Below are 14,296 nucleotides of genomic sequence, written 5' to 3'. Positions count from 1 at the left end.
GATAGATAGATAGATAGATAGATAGATAGATAGATAGATAGATAGATGGCACAAGGTGAGTTGAAGATAAAGAGGTGATATCTGGAAAATAAAATTAAGGGGTGAGAGAGGATTATACTAGAAGAAGGAGAAAGGTAGAGGTAGAATGGGGTAAATTACCTCACATAAAACAGACAAGAAAAGGTTTTTACAGCAGAGTGGAAGTGGGGGAAGGTAAGAGGGAATGAGTGAATCTTATTCTCATTGGATTTGGCTTACAGAGGGAATAACATACAGACTCAAATGGGTATAGAAGTCTATCTTACCCTACAGGAAAATAGGAGGGAAAGGGGATAAAGGCAGATTGGGGGGGTAATCAAAAACAAACACTTTTCAAGAGGGACAGGGTCAAAAGAGAGAATAGAATAAATGGGGGGGCAGGATAGAATGAAGGGAAATATAGTTAAGTTTTTTACAACATGAATACCATGGAAGTGTTTTGCATGACTACACATGTATAACCTATATCGAGTTGCTTGCCTTCTCAATGAGGGTGGGTGGGGAGGGAGGAAGGGAGAAAATTTGGAACCCAAAGTTTTGAGAACAAATGTTAAAAATTGTTTTCACATGCAACTGGGAAATAATATATACAGGCAATGGGGTATAGAAATCTATCCTGCCCTACAGGAAAAATATAAGGGGAAGGGGATAAGAGATGGAGGGAGAGATAGAAGGGAGGGCAGATTAGGGGAAAGGGTATTCAGAATGCACACCAATTTGAGGTGAGGAAAGGGATGAGATGGGGAGAAAATTCAGAACTCAAAATCTTGTGGAAGTGAATGTTGAAAACAAATAAAATAAATAAATTATAAATAATTTTTAATAATAATGAATATAAATAAATTATACAGACTAAAAAAAAGTTCAAATTAGGGGTCCTCTGTTTCATTGAACCTTGTTGCTATCGCCTTTGTAGTATCCCCTGTAACACTCCCAGGATACTAGCTTGAGAATCAGGAAGGACCTACATAGGAAGCCAACAAAGCCATTTCTATCAAAGTGAAATAGTAATTTCAACACTACTTTCCAATTGTGTAACATTTTCCAGTTTACCCAGTACTCTCAAACACATAGTCTCATTTGTTTCTCATAATCTGTGAGGTAAGCAGGGCAGGTTTTATTATGCATATCATTTTTAATAATAAAGAAACAAGTTCTGGGACTTGCAAACTATCTTACAAATAGCAGGAGAGGAGCTGGAATCCAGACTCATTTCTTTCAACTTTAATCCCAGCACTCATTCCACTTGACTACACTGCCTCTAAAAAGGTCAAAGGGACAAGGGAGAGGGGAAATATTTGTTCCCAAGAGGACCTTTCTGACCCCAATTGTGATTTGACCAACTCTGTTGGGTCACTGGATTTCTCTTTTTTTCCCACAGATGGATATGGAATGACTAAGATGCTACTTGAGGAATCCTATATCCATAGGTACAGAAATAGACTACGTAGCCTTCTCTGGACTAAATATAAGAGCATAAGAATCCAGAGACACAGGCAAGACTGGCACAGAGGAGCAAAGGAATTCCCAGACTTTTGAAGGAGCTGCCTATTCTCTGGATCTATGGCTCTGGAAGAATTTCATATCTGCCAAATACACAGCAATCACACTAGATTAATTTACCCTGTAATAGAAAGACTAACAGATGACTAGCAGAGATCTGCCTTCCTCTTGCTTTATCATCTTGTTAGCTATTAGTTACCTAGGAGAGAAGCAATAAATGAAAATAACAGCAGCTGGTCTGCTCGTGAGGCTTCCTCTGCTTCCATCATCAGCCTCTTTCTTCCTTTCCCTCCTCCTTTTCCTCACCCTCCCCCGCTCCCTCTCCCTCTTCTTCCCCCTTTCCTTCTCCTCCCTCTCTCTCTCCCTTATCCCCCCTTTTTCTCCCATTCTTCCTCCCCCTTTCCAGCCTTAGTACTTACAGTTCTGTGCCTGTCTTTATTTGGTTGGTGGTGTCTTTGGGTTTCCTCTAAGTTTATTTCTGTTTCTCTTGCTTCCCATGCCATCTGCAAGGGAGTACTACAGTTGAGGCTTCCAAATGAAGAAAAGTTTGAAAAGAAAGGAAATTGAGTAAATCAGATACTAGCTCCTCCCTATTGCTTCGCACCAGCTTTGCTCTGGTTGTAGCTGGGTATAGTCTTCAGGAATAGCCCACCTATGTTACCCCTACTCCCCAATCCCACACTCACTTTACATGAAGATGAGCCATGGAAACAGTCATTTCCAGAAATGATGACAAAGGAAAAACTGAAAACTAAATCTAGAATAAACATATAGGAAATGGGTAGGTAAATCCTAAAAAAACAACCAAACAAACAAGACTTCTCACCATACTTTAGCATACTTTTCATTATGTCAAACTTACAAAACATGCTCTACTGGCCTGATTGTGTTAACTCAGCTTTCAAAAATGCTTCACTTTCAATTGTGGTATAACTCAAGCATGGAATAGTTGAAGGTGCTAAGAAAATCATACTGAGGATTCCAGTACTAATAATGGCAGTGCTGTAACAGAATATTGTAGTCAGGAAAACCTAAGTTCAAATTATTTCTCAGACAGTTATTAGCTGTGTGATACTGGACAATTCACAATATTGTATGCACTGCTATAAAAACATCTACAGGTCCACACCTGCATTTAATATTCTTTGTCTTTTTGTAGAATACAAGTAGTTTATGAGAGGCTGCCATGATTAATCCCAGTATTCAATACTTTGTTGATTCTAGCACATTAGTTCAGTGGAAAGTTAAAATTCTCTGCTATTTTTTTAAAAAGTGCTTATTTTGATTGGAATTTAATGTGTCACATGTGACAAATATCTTGATTTAAAATGTGCTTAGCCTCTGTTTCCTCATGTGTAAAATAGGAGTAATAATAGCATCTATCTCACAGGTAGCTAAAAAGATCAATGAGATAATGCATATAAAGGGATTTATAAACTTTAAAGAGCTCTATAAATGCTAGCTATTGTTAGTTATATAGAACTATACAGTTTACAATGAGCATAATAAAGTCTCATTTTTCCTCACAACAAACCTATGAGATAGATACTAAAGATATTATTATCCTTAATTTGCTAATGAGAAAAGTGAGGCTCACCAAGGTTGTGATTTGCCCAGGGTAACCAATGTTTATTTAGCCATACTGACTATGCAGAGCATTGTTCTAGGCACTGAAGGACATACAAAATGCAGATAAGATACAGCCCCTGCCCTCATAGAGTTTATAATCTAGTGCTTACACAACGCAAAGTCAACAATTTGGCAATTATCTTACTCATTTGACCACTGTTGACGACTCAACTAAATAAATCTTGCCAAAATTGTTTTTAGTGAATAATTACCACATTGAGAGGAGAAAAGTTGCAGTGTTTCTATCCATTACTAAAAATTACATTGACAGTATGAAATGCTATATAAACAGATTTCCAAAGGGAAAACAGAAGTCTGGGCAAATTAGCTCACTGTGGACAATCTATCTGAATAAAATATCTTTCAAAGTCAACATTATCCAGATTGACTTTCAAGATTGCACTAATTATAGGATCACAGCCCTGATCCTTTTTCTTTTGATTTGCTTACAAGGACCTGGCCTTAAAGAAATGGTCAGGATCTGAGCTGATAGAAAGGTAGGAAAGGGAGTATTTTGAAGAGAATCAGAGGAATACTGGGAGCAGATGGGCAGATTAGAGAAAGAACAGCAGAGCGATGGCAGTAGCTGCACCTGTCAAAATTTGGCTGCAAAGTAATGTTCCCAGTTGATCTGATTTGTGAGGAGCAGGATGGGTCCATGAAATACTTATCCTGACACTTTCAAATTGTGGATGTTACGGTTTGCTATTGCTGATGCTGCACTGCCTGCTCCCATCAGCTATGCTGAGACCACAGTTCTGAAAGTGGCATCTCCTGGCAGATGCAGCCTTGTTTCCAGAAAGTCCAATTTAACCCAAAGTGCCCCAAGACTTCCAACTGATTAAAGAAATGTAAAAAAAGAAAAGAAAAGGCAGTTATGAGACTGAAGAAGGAACAAAGAAGAAATCAAGAACAAAATTGGGGGCAGAGGGAGATTGTATCTTTTGGAAATTATTTTCCAGTATTTCAGCAGATATATGAGAATTCATGAAGTCAATATTGGGTTCTGGATCTTAAAATCAATGAAACTGAACATGTAGTTTGAGTAAAAACTACAGTCTGTGGGAGAAACTTTGCAGACATGGATTAACAGGATAATAAAATTCAGCAATACATGGACTTAAAGGCCATTTACATGGTCCATCAAGATTACAAAACAATTTATATAATTTCCACCGCTTGGTCCTCACAACTATCCTTTGAAACAAGTAGAACACATGTTTCATAGATGAGGAAACATGATCAGAGAGGGTAAGTGATTTGCCCAAAGTCACTCAAGTAGTAAATGACAAAGCTGCTATTCAAACCAAAATTATAGGACCCTTAGTTTTAGAGTAAGAGGAAAACTTACAAGTCATTGACTCCAACTACCTCATTTTACAGATAAGGCAACTGAGACCCAGAGGGGAAAAATAATCTCCCTGAAGTCATTCTGATGGTAAGTAGTAGAGTTGGGATTCAAATTCAGGTTCCTTCCTTTCTGTATGTGTGTATGTATGTATGTGTGTATATAAAAATACATATGTATATATGTATAAATATAGATCACCTACATACATATAAAATGGATATATACACACATTATTTCTATTTGAAACTTAATAAGTAATTCAGCCAAACTGAATATTCTTATTCAAGATAGAATTTAACCAATGCATTTCTACTTAAAAGGAAGGAAACAAGAATTTATTAAGCATCCACTATGTTCCAGGGACTAGGCTAAATGCTTTACACATATCATCTCATTCACAACCCTGGGAAGTAGGTGCTATTGTTATTCCAATTTTACAATTAAGGAAACTGAGGCAGACAGAGATTAAGTGACTTGTCCAGGATTGCACAGCTAGTGAGTATCTGAGATCAGATTTGAACTTTCATGACTTCAGGTCCAATGCTTTATCCACCATGCCACCTAGATGCCCCTAAGATCCTTGAGGCATATAGATGTAATTTTTCAAACCTCCATTATGTGCCACATTGCATCTAAAACACATAATTTCCATAGGGTTAGGTTTGGAGAGGTCTTTAAAAAATGCACTAATATATAAGTTATTTAATTGGAACAAGGAAGCTATAATTATATTCAAGCAAATGGTTTTCATTATCCTGATTTCTTTAGGATTTGAGAGTGAAAAAAAGATTGGAAATAGAATAATAAGGAGGATGCTTTGCAGGAGAGGGCAAAGATATCTAAGAAATACAGTGAAAAGTATTTAGACCACATGATGAAAATATAGTACTAGAGGGATTGTGCCTAAAAATCTAAGAGACAAAAGGGAAGTGAGGCAGATTATCATATATGTTACCACAAAAAAAATCTGGAAATATGCTTGTTTCAAAGAGACTGACAAAGCAGTTCAACCTGGGTAGAGAAACAAATGAAGAATGACTTAATAGAACTATCTTAGTGCCTCCTATCACCTTTCCAGACTTTTCTTATGGTGATTGTTTTCAAGATTAGTTTTCAACTCCATTCAAAAGGCATTTAGGGGGCAGCTAGGTTGCCCAGTGAATAGAGCACCAGCCCTGAAGTCAGGAGGACCTGAGTTCAAATCTGGCCTCAGATCAAACACTTGACACTTTCTAGCTGTGTGACCCTGGGCAAGTCACTTAACCCCAATTGCCTAAAAATAAATAAATTTTAAAAGGCATTTAGGATCATAGCATTATAGATTTAGAGTTGGAAGGAACATTAAAGATCATCTATGCTAACCTTTCTGTCTTACATATGAGAGAACTGAACCCCAGAGAAGTTAAGTTACTTGTTTGTTTTTTAGTCATGTCCAATTCTTTATGACTCCTTTTTGGGGAGGTTTCTTGGCAGAGATACTGGTTACTTGGCAGAGATACAGAGATAGTTTGTCATTTCCTTCTCCAGCTCATTTTCACAGATGAAAAAACTGAGGCAAACAGAGTTAAGTGACTTGATCATATGGCTAGTAAGGGTCTAAGGCTGGATTTGAACTCATAAAGATGAGTCTTCCTGATTTCAAGCCCAGTGCTCTCTCCACTGTACCATCTAGCTGACCAAAGTTATTTACCCAAAGTCAAGTAACTTGGCAGTGCTGAGATTTGAACCCATACATCATTTGACACTAAATCTTGTACTCTTTTTACCATACCATGCTGCCTCACCTAACTTACCAAGGACCTAGTATGTGCCAGTCATTGTGGCAGGTACTGAGGTTACAAAGACAAAAATAAGTCCCTGCCCTCAAGAATTTCTCTTCTCCTAAAGATGAGAATTAAATTTGTACATAGCTAAGTATATATATGAGAGTTGGAGGAGCAGGGAAAGGGCAATAACAGCTAGGGGGATGAGGAAAGGTTTCCCAGAGGAAAGAGTACCTGTGATTCTTGAAGACTTCAAAAGATTCTAAAAGGCTGAAGTGAAGAGAGTGTATTCTAGGCATAAGGGATGGCTAGTGGAAGGGCACAAGGATAAGAAGAGGAATCTAGAGTTTGAGGAACATGTAAATTGGAATATAAATTGCATAAAAAAGCAATATGAAATAAAAATGGGAAACTATGTGGAAGACAGAGTTTCTCATTCAGACTGGACAGTCTGTTTTATCCTTGAAGTAATAGGAAACTACTGAAATTTTCCAAGTATGTAAGTGACATGGTCAGAACTGTAACTTTGAAAAAAATTAATTTGGCAACTATGTGGAGGATGGATTACAAATGGGATAGACTGGAATTAGGAAGGCCAATTAGAAAGCTACATAATAGTCCAAATGAGAACAGATGAGGACCTGAAATAAGCTAGGGGATGTATAAGTGGAAAGAAGAATAGTGACTTAAAATACATTTTGGTAGTAGAATCAACAAAACTATGCAACTAGTTGGATATGGGATAGATAAGTGAGTGAAAGGTAAGAGTCAAAGTTATAAACCTGCAGGACTAGAAGGCAGGTAGCACCCATAACAGAAATAAGGAAATTTGGAAGAGGGACATTTTTAGGGAGGAAGGGGATGAGTTTGATTTGAAACATGTTGGTTTTGAGGTGCCAATGGGACTTCCAGATAGAAATATCCAGGAGGCAGCTGGTATTGTGGGGCTGGGAGTCAACAGAAATATTATGACTAGATATATAGATTAGAAAGTCAACTGCAAAGAGGTAATTAAACTCCTAGGTGATGATGAAATCACCAAAGGAAGAAGAGACAAAAGAACCAGGACAGAATCTTATAGGTTACTCACCCTCTAGAAGTGGAAGATGAATAATGATTCACACGTGGGACTACAATGAAATAGGCAGGAGAAGAACCAATAGAAAGTAGTGCCATAGAAGTCAGAAGCATAAGGTACATCCAGGAGAATGGGATGGTCATTAATATCAAAACCTGCAAAAAAGTTGAGGAAAGAAAGAAACAAACAAACAAACAAACAAACAACCATTGGACTTAACAGCTAGGCAAAAATCATTAGTAACCTTAGAAAGAGCAGTTTCAATAAAACAATGAGATGAGAAGTCAAATTATAAGAAGTTGAGAAATGGGTTGGACATAAGCAAATAGAAGCAGTGAGTGTAGATGGCTTTTCTAGGAGTTTGACTGTGCAAGTGAGAAGAGTTATACAATGACGACTTAAGAGGATGTGGGAAGCTGAAGTTTTTTTAAGGATTGAGGGAAACCTGGGTATGTTTGCAGGCAGCAGGGAAAGAGAAAATGGATAGAAAACAGGAAGATGAAAGTGAAAGAAAGGATGATTGATGGCCAGGTTCTCAGAGGACATAAAAGGGAATAGGATTAAAGGCATGAATATAGATATTGACCATCACAAGGAGAAGGGTCACTTTTTCCACACAGACTGACCAAAAGAAAAGAGAATGAAAGATGATATGGATGGATTTTGAGTTGTGGAGTGGAAGAAAAGAGGAGGCTCAAGGGAAATGGCATATTTTTACAGTAAAGCATGATGGGAGGACTTCCACTAAGACAGAAGTGGGTAGGGAGCACATTGGAGTTTAAGGAAAAAAAAAGTTTAGTATAACTTCTATGGAGAGTGGGACAGAGCCAGCCTTAGGGGAATAAAATGATTGTGAGGCAGCAGTGAGGGCCCCATTGAGATTTGAGTGTATAAGTTTGTAGTGGACCTAGTTGCCTAGGTGATCCACTTTCTACATCAATGTTCAACGGCACTTAAGTAGGAGCAGAAAAGGCTGAGGATAGGACTAATCCAGAGTTGGGTTTGGTAAATCATGAACAGCAACAGAAAAAGGAAGCAAGTGATTCAAGGAAAAAGAACAGTGCCCAGAGTTAAGGAATAAACAGAATGGAAGAAAATGAGGCTAGAACAGGAGTGATAGATTGGGAGAATAGGGAGGGTGGAGGGGTGAAAGTTATATTAAGGACAAAGAATCAGGACAGAAATGGGGGCTTATGACCAGAGGAAGTAATTTCAGAGTTCAAGATCATGAAAATAATGAAATTGTAGGTGAATGGTAACATCTAAAATGTGACCATCCCCTATGGATGGCTGAGGTGAGGTAAAACCATAGGCCATGGGAGCCAAAGAGGCTGATGAATTGAGAGTCTAGAGTGTTTGGTTCAACATCAACATATATAATGAAGTTCTAATTTTAAGAGCAGACATTGGAGTACAGAGGGTGATTGTGACTTCCCTACTACTACCTGAGAAAGGAAGGTGAAAGACTTGGAAGCTTTTTGATAACTGAGACAAATATATGGACCAGATGATATAGAAAGATGGAGAGAACTTCAAAGAAGGAAATATTCCCCAATGTTACTTACATGGATCAAATATTTAAATTCCAATCTCTCAATACTCAAAGGTATAGATAGCCCAGAACTTTGGCATGCTCAGACTTGGGATCTCTGAGGGATCTACTCAGGGCTTTAGATGAATTTAGTCCCTCTTCAGTGAAGGTTTTTTGGTGCTTTTGACTTCCTGAGACTCATGATCCTCAATGAATTTGAATCCCCTTGACTACCACTGGGACATCGAGGCTTGGCATCTCATAGTTCTGAGTGACACAGTTGTCCTTGCTGTTCCTGGCACTAGATGTTCCATCCCCATGCATTTTAACTGGCTTTTCCTCATGCCTTGATCTCTCTCTCTCTCTCTCTCTCTCTCTCTCTCTCTCTCTCTCTCTCTTTATTTCCATCTCCTGACTTCCCTGGCTTCCTTCAAGTTCCACTTAAAATTCCGTCTTCTACAAAAAGTTTTTCCCAATCCCCCTTAATACTAGTGCCTTATTTCTGTGGTTATTGCCCATTTATCCTGTAAATAGCTTGATTGTATGAAGCTGTTTACATATTAGATGGTTTGCTCCATTAAACTGCTCCATTAGAGCTCCCTGAGACCAAGGACTGTTTGTTTCTTTGTTTGGTTGATTTGGCTGATTTTTGTGCTTTTCTTTGTATCCTTAGAGATTATCACAGTACCAAAAACATAGTAGGCACTTAATAAAACGTTTGTTGACTTGACTTTTGATTTCTTAGCACTTGTAGATAACAACAGTGGTTTCTGGGTCCTGGCGGGGGCTGGACTGCACTCATTCTTCGATTCAGGTTCATAGCTTCATCCCATCCCCAAGGTGGGCGGGAGATGATGCCCTACACATAGAATAAATACTCAGCTCCTACTGAACCACAGTCCATATATCTTTGGCACCAGGTAGCTTAGAATCCCAGGATATCAGATGAATATGGGTCCCCTTGAGTGAAAGTCTTCTAGTTCTTCTGGCTGCCTGAGACTTCGGACCTCTGGACAACTGCATTTTTGGTCTTCATCTGCCAGCTGCGGTTCATCCTCTTGCTTCAACTGGCAGGTTATTCCTGTTCTGGAAATGGGAGGTCCAGGAAAACCAGATTGCTATCATTCCTTCTCCTCTTTTCCTCCCTTATCTTATTCTCTGATACCTGGAATCACTGGGACTAAGATAATCAGGCCTAGTAGTTATATCAGATTTTATGTTGGAGAGTAAGAGGTTAACATGGTAATTCTAGAATGTAGTGCCTTTTTTCGTTATATGAACTCTACCCATCAGCTCAGAAAATGGAACAATAGGTAATATCTTCTCAAAACTTGTTTAAAAATAAAACCTATTTCCTTAATAGCCTAACTGTGCTGAAATTAAAATTCTTTTTTAAATTGAATTTTATTTTTCCAATTTTGCAACTAACAAAATTAACTTTTTTTCTCCTTCCCATCAATGAACAAATATGCATAAATAAGTAAAACAAATTCTTATATTGTCCATGTCCAAAAAATAAATTTCTATTTCTGTACCCTGAATCTATCACCTCTATATCAGGAGGTAGGTAGCATACTTCATCATCAGTCTTCTGAAATCATTATTGGTCATTGCATTGATCAGAGTTATTATGGCTTTCAAAGTTGAATATTTTTACAAAGTTGTTATTTTATACATTGTTCTGATTCTTCTCACTTCATTTTCCAATAATTCATATAGGTCTTCCCAAGTTTCTCTGAAACCATACTCTTCAGCATTTCTTATGGCATAATAATATTCTATTACATTCATGTGCAATAATTTGTTTAGCCATTCTCCAAGTAATGGGTACTTCCTTTCATTTCCAGGCCTTTCCCACTACAAAAAATAGTGTGCACACTTATTGAATGATACTCCATTTACACTGGAGAATAATCACTACTTCAAACCAGTAAAATACAACCAAGATCATACCCACTGAATCCATGCTCACTTCCAGCAGAAGTAAACCAGAACATGATCTTCTTTACCAAATGTGCAAACCAAGCATTCTTCAAGAGCAAGACCTAACATGACTAAAAATATTAGGTCCAGGTTCATCCATTCATCCTTCTTAACAGATCTAACACTGTAAGAAATATTTGGAAGATAAGAAAGAAATATACCTTCTACTTCAATTACTGATTTCTTCTGCCATATCTAATGTTACTTGAGTTTTTCTATAGACTTCTCCATCTTGGCAAGAGTATCTCTGTTACCCAGCTCACATGGATAAGCTTCATTTTATAACAGAAAACACCTTGCAACTTTAATAATTCCACTCTCCCTGAACAAAACAGCATAGCTCTATATAACCTTGTATCTGTAACTTCCTCATCTTTATCAAATATATTATAATTTTGTTTCTTAAACTTAACCAGAAGAAAAACTTCACCTGGCTCCAGGAAATAGAAGAGAAAATGTTCTTGACTTATTTCAAACAGCCATACTAGAATAATTGTAGTCAGAATAGATTCCCTTCAACCAAATTACCAAGCCATTGCAAAGACATTGTCGTTAATCTTTGAAAGACTTCAGAGAATCAGAGGTGTGCCCAATGCTGGCAAAATGCAAACATCTTGATTTTCAAAAAAAAAAAAAAAAGGAAAGAGAATGGAGTCTGAAAATTATGAGTGAGTTCGAAATTTGATTCCTGACAAAATACTTGGACTTAATAAAGGATTGGTGTTAGTTAATATTAAAAAAGGAATCAGTAATTATAAAGTGATAATCATGTAGATTCATCAAGAACAGATCATGATAGAATATCATATCCTTCTTTGGAAGGGTTACCAGACTACTAGGTCAGGGGAACATTGAAGATACAATTTGCTGAGATTTTTTTTAAAGAATTAGACAAATTCTTTCCAAGGGAAATATATTTCAGACAATTATGTAGCTCAATGGATTCAGATTTGTTTGAATGTATGGACCCAAATGTCTAGTCAGTCATTCAGTCATTCAAACAACAAGCATTTATTAGGCACCTATTATGTACCAAGCATTCTGTTAGATTCTGAAAATCTTAAGATAAAACCAATCAATAAGCGTTTATTAAGAGCCTCTATTACAGGCATACTACTAAGTGCTGGGAATACAAAAAGAGTTTTTTTAAAATTGCCCTGCCCTCAAGGAGCTTACAATTTAGTGGAGGAGCTTATAATCAAATGGGTGGGAAAAAATGAAAAAGCCCCTTTCTTCAAGAAGTTAACATTGTCAGTCATCTTGACTTGTGTGTCTTACCACTGGACTTCAATGACTCTGGAGAAGAGAGTGAGGCTAACAACTTTGCCCAGCTCTGCCTCACTTAAACTCATTTCACACACAAGTCAAGACATCACCTTTGTGATGTCATTGGTCCTCTTCAAGAGCAAAAAATGAACAATAGCAACAACAATAACAACTCGTATCAAAGGAAGCAATGTGTACATTTATAAGGATATACAAAATGCGTACAAAATAGTCATTAACAGTTCATTGTCAACTTGGAAGAATGTCTTCACTGGAGCATCCCAGGGATCCATGCTTGCCATCATGTTACCCAACATCACTACCAATGACTTGAATTAAGGCACAAATACCAAGTTTATTTTATTTGCAAATGATACAGAGTTAGAAGGGATATTTAATAAAAAAGGAAGGCAGAAATGGAATCCAGAAAGATCTCAATGGACTAGAATTTTTATCTGAATCTAGTAAAAATGAATTTTAATAGAGAAATTGTAAAATTGTATGCTTAGTCTCAAAATATCAACTTCCCATATACAAGATAGCAAAAAACAAAACAAAACAGCTAGACAATAATGCTTGTGATAAAGATCTACAGGTTTAGAGGACTACAAGTCCAATATGAGTCAACAGTGGAATATGGGCAACAAAAAGAATTAATATGAATTTAAGTTTCGTGGAGAGGCATAGATCCCAGGACTAAGGATTTTATGGTCCTGTACTGACCTTTTCACTGAAATTTAGCTTTCTAGGCTTATAACATACTATTCCTGTTCAAGCACTCTGCAGTCAAATTGGCATTCTTGTTGATGCTTACATACATAATTCCATCTCCCACCTCTGCCTTTGTACAGGCCATTCCCAACACCCAGAATGTACTCCCTCTTCTCCTTTACCTCTTGGAATCTAATTTCATTGAAAACTCAACTTAAGCACTTACATGAGGCCTTTTCTGATTCCCCAGATGCTAATAGTCTCCTCCAAAAATATGCATTATATTTATTTCCTTTCCTACCTTTTCAGTGTTCTTACACCTCATTATACCTTATCTTATACCTTATTCCTTCCATGTACTCTCCCTTCCATCTTACTCTAGTAACATTGGCCTCTTTCCTGATCCTCAAACAAGTACTCCATCTCCTGACTCTGCACAATTTCACTGGCTATTCCCCATGCCTGGAATAATCTCCCTCCCCATCTCTATCTCCTAACTTCTGTCAGGTCCCAGCCAAAATTCTATCTAAAATCCCAGTCATCTAAGTGGCATAGTAGATATCCACTGTGCCTGGAGTCAGCAATATTTGAGTTCAAATCTGGCCTCAGACACTTATTAGATATGTGACATTCATCATTTGACATCATCTATAAAATAGGAATAACAAAAGCACTTATCTTACAGAGTTGTTTTTAGAGCAAAATAGGATAATATTTGTAAAAACACCTTGAAAATTTTAAAGCAACATGTAAATATTATCATTATTTTGTTTATTGTTGATTTTTTTTAAAAAAGGACTTAACCCCACAAAACAAATTCTACCTTCAGTCTCTTTTACAACAAGGTACCCACCTCAGGATTCTTTGGAAGATGTAACAACACAAATAAAACTGTCTAATAACCTTCTGAAAATAAACATCATATAAAACACAAAATAGGAAGATGTATTTTTCCCAAAACTATTCACCACTGGGTTGGAGGAGATTCAGAACAGAGTTCAAGTTGAGGAGGAATTTCTTGTGAATGATGAGAACCTCTAGATCTTTTTGTTTGCTGAAGACATTGTACTAATTGCATTCAAGCCCCGGGACATTGCAGAACCTCCTAGAAGAAAAAATCCTGTAATCACTTGAAGGATTTTGGCCTGTCCATCCACATGTGAAAGACCAAATAAAAGGGAAGAAGGGGGGAAGGAGTGATGGAAGGAGTTAAGGAAGGAAAGAAGAAGGGAGAGAAGAAAGGAAAGAAGGAAGATAGGAAGGAAGCAGCATGTATTAAATGCTTAATACATATAAGGCACTATTATTAGTGCTGAAAATATGAATAGAAAAGCAAGACAGTCTCTAAATTCAAGGAGTTCCCATTCTAAAATGGTGAGACAACACACATAGGAGATTGCAGCTGATTGTGTTAATTCACATCTGTAGTACTGTCTTCCATT

The sequence above is a fragment of the Vombatus ursinus genome, unplaced genomic scaffold (genome assembly GCF_900497805.2).
Source record: "Vombatus ursinus unplaced genomic scaffold, bare-nosed wombat genome assembly UNPS02000582.1, whole genome shotgun sequence".
Lineage (NCBI taxonomy): Eukaryota > Metazoa > Chordata > Mammalia > Diprotodontia > Vombatidae > Vombatus > Vombatus ursinus.
This window is presented reverse-complemented; position numbering follows the sequence as displayed.